The sequence below is a fragment of the Taudactylus pleione genome, unplaced genomic scaffold (assembly GCF_031769625.1).
Source record: "Taudactylus pleione unplaced genomic scaffold, aTauple2 ptg000833l, whole genome shotgun sequence".
NCBI classification, from domain to species: domain Eukaryota; kingdom Metazoa; phylum Chordata; class Amphibia; order Anura; family Myobatrachidae; genus Taudactylus; species Taudactylus pleione.
Window position 1 is genome coordinate 478835 of NW_028285235.1, and position 8977 is coordinate 487811.

The 8977-nt window shown below is 37.4% G+C and overlaps 1 protein-coding gene across 1 annotated transcript in view; it reads left to right on the forward strand.

Annotated features, from left to right (window-relative positions):
• Positions 1 to 8174, forward strand: part of LOC148474547 (beta-1,3-galactosyltransferase 5-like) — a 207533-nt gene extending 199359 nt beyond the window's left edge. The window contains exons 5-6 of the transcript XR_015872872.1: positions 5986 to 6695; positions 7480 to 8174. The gene's annotated coding sequence lies outside the window, so the exon portion shown is untranslated. The remainder of the gene's footprint in view (positions 1 to 5985; positions 6696 to 7479) is intronic.
• The last annotated feature ends 803 nt before the right edge of the window (positions 8175 to 8977 follow it).

Genomic DNA, 8977 nt, shown 5'->3' on the forward strand with positions numbered 1-8977 from the left:
CACGCTCGTATAGCCTGTGGGTGGTGACCCACAGCTATACGAGCGTCCAGGAGGACGCTTCATGAAAATGGAGCCCGGCACTCATTCAGAGCGTGCGCTCTGCTCAGAGCGTACGGCTCTGAATGAGGGCCTTAGTCCCTAATAAAAGAAGCAGTGTGTTTAGTCTAAACTTCCACAAGGGTGTGCTGCAAGTCTTAATGTTGAAGGGATTGGCTGTTTGCCAGTGCAATCATAATCGTTATGCGATATGTGGACGATTTAGTGTTAATTCAGAGCTAAATTATTTGCATGAAATAATAGTATTTCTGAGTATTCTGCACAAGCAAAACAAAATTCAAAAGTATTCAAAGATACATTGTAATCCTTACAGACAAAAAGTTGATTTTTTAGGACATCGTATATCAGTGTAATTCAGAAAGCAGATGTCCAAACAGCTTAAAGCATTTTTGAGCTTATTTACATATTGTAGGGAATGAATCATTTATGTAAATAAATTGTAACTTGTGTATAAAGCAAACAAGGAACTGATACAACAAAATCCCCTTACGTTAACATATGAATACATTTAAATTTATTATGTTGTAGAACAAGTTATTATTAATGCATCAGCATTGTTTTTACCTGATTATAGTAAGCCGTTTATACTGTTTAGTCATGAGTCTAACTCACATGCTTCCAGGGGGTCATTGAACAATCACATGGAAACTCTTGTCACCTAGACACTGTTATGTTCTGACATAGTGTTAGGACACCACTTACCTCTTATAGTATCACATGAAGCTATAAAATCTAAAGCTTAAAGACAGCATTTATCTGTTGTTCAGCTTACGAAATACAAAGTAGCTTTGTTGTACAAGTAATGTCACTCTTAAAGGTACAATGTTGAAACCCTGCGTCATCATTCTTTTGCAGGTTTCAAAAGATGGGAGAGTATAATGATAATATACAAGTAAATAGTGACAGCGTCAAGGAGGACATATAGTGATAATATACAAGTAATTAGTGACAGCGTCAAGGAGGACATATAGTGATAATATACAAGTAAATAGTGACAGCGACAAGGAGGACACATAGTGATAATATACAAGTAATTAGTGACAGCGTCAAGGAGGAAATATAGTGATAATATACAAGTAAATAGTGACAGCGTCAAGGAGGAAATATAGTGATAATATACAAGTAAATAGTGACAGTGACAAGGAGGACATATAGTGATAATATACAAGTAAATAGTGACAGCGTCAAGGAGGACATATAGTGATAATATACAAGTAAATAGTGACAGTGTCAAGGAGGACATATAGTGATAATATACAAGTAAATAGTGACAGCGTCAAGGAGGACATATAGTGATAATATACAAGTAAATAGTGACAGCGACAAGGAGGACACATAGTGATAATATACAAGTAATTAGTGACAGCGTCAAGGAGGAAATATAGTGATAATATACAAGTAAATAGTGACAGCGTCAAGGAGGAAATATAGTGATAATATACAAGTAAATAGTGACAGCGTCAAGGAGGAAATATAGTGATAATATACAAGTAAATAGTGACAGCGTCAAGGAGGACACATAGTGATAATATACAAGTAAATAGTGACAGCGTCAAGGAGGACATATAGTGATAATATACTAGTAAATAGTGACAGTGTCAAGGAGGACATATAGTGATAATATACAAGTAATTAGTGACAGCGTCAAGGAGGACATATAGTGATAATATACAAGTAAATAGTGACAGCGTCAAGGAGGACACATAGTGATAATATACAAGTAAATAGTGACAGAGTCAAGGAGGACATATAGTGATAATATACAAGTAAATAGTGACAGCGTCAAGGAGGACATATAGTGATAATATACAAGTAAATAGTGACAGCGTCAAGGAGGACACATAGTGATAATATACAAGTAAATAGTGACAGCGTCAAGGAGGACATATAGTGATAATATACAAGTAAATAGTGACAGCGTCAAGGAGGACATATAGTGATAATACACAAGTAAATAGTGACAGCGTCAAGGAGGACATATAGTGATAATATACAAGTAAATAGTGACAGCGTCAAGGAGGACACATAGTGATAATATACAAGTAAATAGTGACAGCGTCAAGGAGGACATATAGTGATAATATACAAGTAAATAGTGACAGCGTCAAGGAGGACATATAGTGATAATATACAAGTAAATAGTGACAGCGTCAAGGAGGACACATAGTGATAATATACAAGTAAATAGTGACAGCGTCAAGGAGGACATATAGTGATAATATACAAGTAAATAGTGACAGCGTCAAGGAGGACATATAGTGATAATACACAAGTAAATAGTGACAGCGTCAAGGAGGACATATAGTGATAATATACAAGTAAATAGTGACAGCGTCAAGGAGGACATATAGTGATAATATACAAGTAATTAGTGACAGCGTCAAGGAGGACATATAGTGATAATATACAAGTAATTAGTGACAGCGTCAAGGAGGATAATATACAAGTAAATAGTGACAGCGTCAAGGAGGACATATAGTGATAATATACAAGTAATTAGTGACAGCGTCAAGGAGGATAATATACAAGTAAATAGTGACAGCGTCAAGGAGGACATATAGTGATAATATACAAGTAATTAGTGACAGCGTCAAGGAGGACACATAGTGATAATACACAAGTAAATAGTGACAGCGTCAAGGAGGACATATAGTGATAATATACAAGTAAATAGTGACAGTGTCAAGGAGGACATATAGTGATAATATACAAGTAATTAGTGACAGCGTCAAGGAGGACATATAGTGATAATATACAAGTAAATAGTGACAGCGTCAAGGAGGACACATAGTGATAATATACAAGTAAATAGTGACAGCGTCAAGGAGGACATATAGTGATAATATACAAGTAAATAGTGACAGCGTCAAGGAGGACATATAGTGATAATATACAAGTAAATAGTGACAGCGTCAAGGAGGACACATAGTGATAATATACAAGTAAATAGTGACAGCGTCAAGGAGGACATATAGTGATAATATACAAGTAAATAGTGACAGCGTCAAGGAGGACATATAGTGATAATACACAAGTAAATAGTGACAGCGTCAAGGAGGACATATAGTGATAATATACAAGTAAATAGTGACAGCGTCAAGGAGGACATATAGTGATAATATACAAGTAATTAGTGACAGCGTCAAGGAGGACATATAGTGATAATATACAAGTAATTAGTGACAGCGTCAAGGAGGATAATATACAAGTAAATAGTGACAGCGTCAAGGAGGACATATAGTGATAATATACAAGTAATTAGTGACAGCGTCAAGGAGGATAATATACAAGTAAATAGTGACAGCGTCAAGGAGGACATATAGTGATAATATACAAGTAATTAGTGACAGCGTCAAGGAGGACACATAGTGATAATACACAAGTAAATAGTGACAGTGTCAAGGAGGACATATAGTGATAATATACAAGTAATTAGTGACAGCGTCAAGGAGGACATATAGTGATAATATACAAGTAATTAGTGACAGTGTCAAGGAGGACATATAGTGATAATATACAAGTAAATAGTGACAGTGTCAAGGAGGACACATAGTGATAATATACAAGTAATTAGTGACAGCGTCAAGGAGGAAATATAGTGATAATATACAAGTAAATAGTGACAGCGTCAAGGAGGACATATAGTGATAATATACAAGTAAATAGTGACAGTGTCAAGGAGGACATATAGTGATAATATACAAGTAAATAGTGACAGCGTCAAGGAGGACATATAGTGATAATATACAAGTAAATAGTGACAGTGTCAAGGAGGACATATAGTGATAATATACAAGTAATTAGTGACAGCGTCAAGGAGGACATATAGTGATAATATACAAGTAAATAGTGACAGCGTCAAGGAGGACATATAGTGATAATATACAAGTAAATAGTGACAGCGTCAAGGAGGACATATAGTGATAATATACAAGTAAATAGTGACAGCGTCAAGGAGGACACATAGTGATAATATACAAGTAAATAGTGACAGCGTCAAGGAGGACATATAGTGATAATATACAAGTAAATAGTGACAGCGTCAAGGAGGACATATAGTGATAATACACAAGTAAATAGTGACAGCGTCAAGGAGGACATATAGTGATAATATACAAGTAAATAGTGACAGCGTCAAGGAGGACATATAGTGATAATATACAAGTAATTAGTGACAGCGTCAAGGAGGACATATAGTGATAATATACAAGTAATTAGTTACAGCGTCAAGGAGGACACATAGTGATAATATACAAGTAAATAGTGACAGTGTCAAGGAGGACATATAGTGATAATATACAAGTAATTAGTGACAGCATCAAGGAGGACACATAGTGATAATACACAAGTAAATAGTGACAGCATCAAGGAGGACATATAGTGATAATATACAAGTAATTAGTGACAGCGTCAAGGAGGACATATAGTGATAATATACAAGTAATTAGTGACAGCGTCAAGGAGGACATATAGTGATAATATACAAGTAAATAGTGACAGTGTCAAGGATGACATATAGTGATAATATACAAGTAAATAGTGACAGTGTCAAGGAGGACATATAGTGATAATATACAAGTAAATAGTGACAGCGTCAAGGAGGACATATAGTGATAATATACAAGTAATTAGTGACAGCGTCAAGGAGGACATATAGTGATAATATACAAGTAATTAGTTACAGCGTCAAGGAGGACACATAGTGATAATATACAAGTAAATAGTGACAGTGTCAAGGAGGACATATAGTGATAATATACAAGTAATTAGTGACAGCATCAAGGAGGACACATAGTGATAATACACAAGTAAATAGTGACAGCGTCAAGGAGGACATATAGTGATAATATACAAGTAATTAGTGACAGCGTCAAGGAGGACATATAGTGATAATATACAAGTAATTAGTGACAGCGTCAAGGAGGACATATAGTGATAATATACAAGTAAATAGTGACAGTGTCAAGGATGACATATAGTGATAATATACAAGTAAATAGTGACAGTGTCAAGGAGGACACTGAAAATATACAAACTTTTTATTTTCCTGATCATGATTGTATTGAACTAATGAAGCAGGAATCATTGTCCTTATTTAACTTTTCAAATGTTTCTTTTGAAGATGGAGTTCTATACACAAGATATGTTAGCTATGTCAGAGCACTGTCTACTGCATTCCGTAGTGATAATAATGTAGGTACACTTGAGAGACTACACCCGAAGCTGAAGACAATAGACTGGTAGACCAGGCCGCACGTGCTGCTGCCATAAGTCACTGCTCCCAAAGGTAACCCCCTTATGTGGTAGATCCCGCCCCCAAGATTGACTTAAGTACCCTCACAAAGCTCCAAGTACAAGCTCCGGAGGCTGAGAAAAGCAAAGCTAGGAGCTAAAGATAAATGGTGAATGGGGGGAAGGTCAATGTTTAGGTTTACCAAAAACACTTTACCTAGTTATGGCCCAGAAAATACACGGTGAGGTGCACTTGGGGAAGGATACAATGGTGGCTATCACCAACTATAATTGGATAGCTCCTGGTTTTGCACAGACAGCACAGGCCTGTATAACAAGGTGTCTAATATGTGCATTGGACAATCTGGGTAAGACTGTCCCAACTCCTTTGAAAAGTTCTCCCTAGACTCGGTGTTCCTTACAAAGAATACTAATTGATTTTATACCACTGCCCAAATGTTCCGAATGTAATGTCCTCTTGTACGAGCCTCATCAGTCACTAGCCCGGAGGGTAGGCATGTTGGGGGGCAGATGCAAAGATAATGGCCAAGGTAATTAAGATAATTAAGAAAATTATTTTCTCCAGTGTGTTAAGAAAATCATGATTAAGGTCAACTGCAGATATGGTGTGCTATGTATCAATCTTACAGAAACAATTAAATAAAATACATAGTTTGGTGTTTTCTTCTATTCCAGTCCTTTATCTTGATACAGGTACTCACTGTTTACAACCAGGAGATTGGATGATCATTTGGAAATATACCAGGAAAGCTATTATGCCCAGATTTGAAAGTTTATTCCAAATACTGATGAGTATATTTATTTCAATGAAACTTCATGATAAGGACACCTGAATATATGTCTCCAATTGCAAAGTCTTCTTCCAAGGGGAGTTGGAGTAATTTGACATTGTGATTAGACACATGTTCCTGGGCCCCAAACCTGACAAAGGCCTGTGGAAATGTCTATTTTACTTTGCTTTGTTATAAGTTTAATTTTAGCCTTAAAACTTTGAGTTTTAAGTATTAAGCTGAGGAATTGTATATACTGTATAGTTTTATATGAAGAGATGAAGCAGTAATAATATATAGACTCAGTGTATAGTATGATCACAATATAGAAGCTTTAGCCAAATTATTTGATAATGTTACAGATGAAATATTTGATGTACTTAAGATGATCACTAATGAACTGCAATTTAAAGTAAAGGTTATTGGACAGTTTAGACTGATCCTTGAGGACCTTACAGTTACTTTATAAGATATGTGTCTTATAGAGAGACTAACCTGCTGTATTGTATATAGCTGATAACTTTTCTGACCTGATATATGGACACATGAAGAAAATCAAGGAACTGAAAGACCAGTTTAGGAAAACACATGGTGATCCAGAGTATGATCTTGATGGTAATGAATGGTTTTCCTAATTAAACTCAACTAAATGGTTTAATGAATTTAGTAGATGGCTATAAGGAATTCTTTCAATTATTGATAAAGGTTTAGGGCCGGATTCAGAGCCGTTCGCTATTTGTGGTCGTTCGTTCAAAAACAAGGGGTGGCTATTCAAATGATCCGTTCGCAAATTGCAGTTTGTTCCCACCTCTAAGTCTGAACGAGCGAGCAAAACATACGCTCGTTTATTTGATAAAAACGCCCCCTGGCCGCACGCACCGTACGTCATGTCCGCTATTTATTAGATTAATCGAGTACATCGTACAGCGTATGAACTGCTCGCTATTCTTGTGGTTGGTGTTTTCAACCGCTATTTTGCGAGCAGTTCTGAGTTAAAAAAAAACAAGTGACGTGGTCAATGACGCTGCTGTATTAATTATGCACTCCCTTAAAACGCCCGTTTTGACCTTTAAGCACGCCTGCGTTCGGATCTCCACTCCCCATTTTCAAGCACCTTCCCCTGTTACCACCCACATACGCCTCATTCTGTCACTCAAAATAGCAGGCCCTCGCTATATTGCGTACCAACGATTTTCGGCCGCACTGACTGGTTCGCGCATGCGTACTAAAAACCGTACGCATGCGCAGATGTGCGAACATCGCTCGGAACGAGCGTACTGCCGCTAGCGAGTGGCTCTGAATGAGGGCCTTAGCTTTTTGTGTATTCATTTAGATTACTATAAAATTGACTATTTTTCTAATTAAGAAGTTACTTACACTTGACTGTTGTTTCTCCAAGGAAAATACTCTAAAGGCCTTGATGATGACTCAAGTCTATGATAACATCTGTGCCTAAGGCAACATTCCAAGTTGTACCATTGGTGGAACCAGCCTCATTGAGGATGACAAACAAGCACGTGGACAATGTGGAAAATGTGGACTATCATCATTTCCCTCATTATTCATGACAAGATGGACAAGATGAAAGACAATTAGAGACTAAGGACAGTGGACTTGCTTTATGGGGAATGGAACAATGCGTAATCCTATGATCCTATGTATTGGTTCCTGTAGACAGGACTTGTGCATAAATGTACCTATACTTAGTATAGCAAGATCGTGTTCCTCTTAGGTAGATAGTATAGTGTAAAGTTATGAATAAAAGATGGGAAAATGATAAATCTGTTATTAAGCTATCCACATTAAGACTCTATCTTGTCACAAGATGATGTGTGCCTTTAAATATTCATAGCTTTAAATGTGTAATATAACAAAGAATGATTTCTGCTGAGCTATGAGCTGAAGAACCTTGAATGTATAAACATGGAGATAGTGTTATGAGACTGTGTATCCTTACCCCCCCTAATATTCCTACATGTACAGATAGAATGCTAACAAAGACTGCTGTGTTGAGATGTAATCATATGTTGCAATTGTATGTGTTGTGCTTTATATTATTGTCTATATGTAAATATAGCCAGAGAGAATCTTGAAGCCAAGTGTGGTGGTGATTCTGTTTCCTGAGTCTCAGTAATGCAGGGGTCTGACATACACTAATGAACTTGGGCTGATGATTTATTACAGTAGATTGTTTTCAATCTATCAAGGGGAATATCAGATTTAGGGCTAGACATGTACCAGGGGTTGTTAACGCGATTGCGGATGCTCTCTCTCATTTTCAATTTGCTCGTTTTCAATCGCTTGTACCGTCGGCTTCTGAAGTTGGTTTGTTGTGCCCCTCGTTTGTGTGGCAGATCATCAGGCCGGCTTAGAAAATTTGGCGCTGCAATTGCTGGCTCCTTCCGCTCTGCCACCTGGTGGGACTGGTGCGCTCATTGTGCGCTCCCGAATATGGAAGATAAGTCTGTGAAGGAGTTGCTTTCCTCCTTTGTTTGGGAAAAATACCAGCAGAGTAAATCCAGGGCCTTCATGGGGTCTGCGCTGGCGGGTGTTTCCTTCTTTTGTAAATTGAAAGGTTTGCATGATCCCACCAAGTCTTTTACACTTGTGAAGGCTCTTAAAGGGTGGACAAAGGGGTCCCCCGCTCGCACCAACTCCCATTGGCCTGTTGACGTGCAGCTTTTGTCGGCTCTGTTAGCCGTTATGGGGAAAGTGGCTTCTGACAGTTTTGAGGCTTCTCTTTTTCGTCTTAGTTTTTCTGTAGCATTTTTTGGGGCATTTAGGGTTAGTGAATTGGTGGCGGTAAATGAAGCATCCACTTCCTCTGGGCTTTTGTATAAGGACATTGTTTTTAGAGATTCGGCTGTCCTTTATAAACTCCGATTCTCTAAAACAGA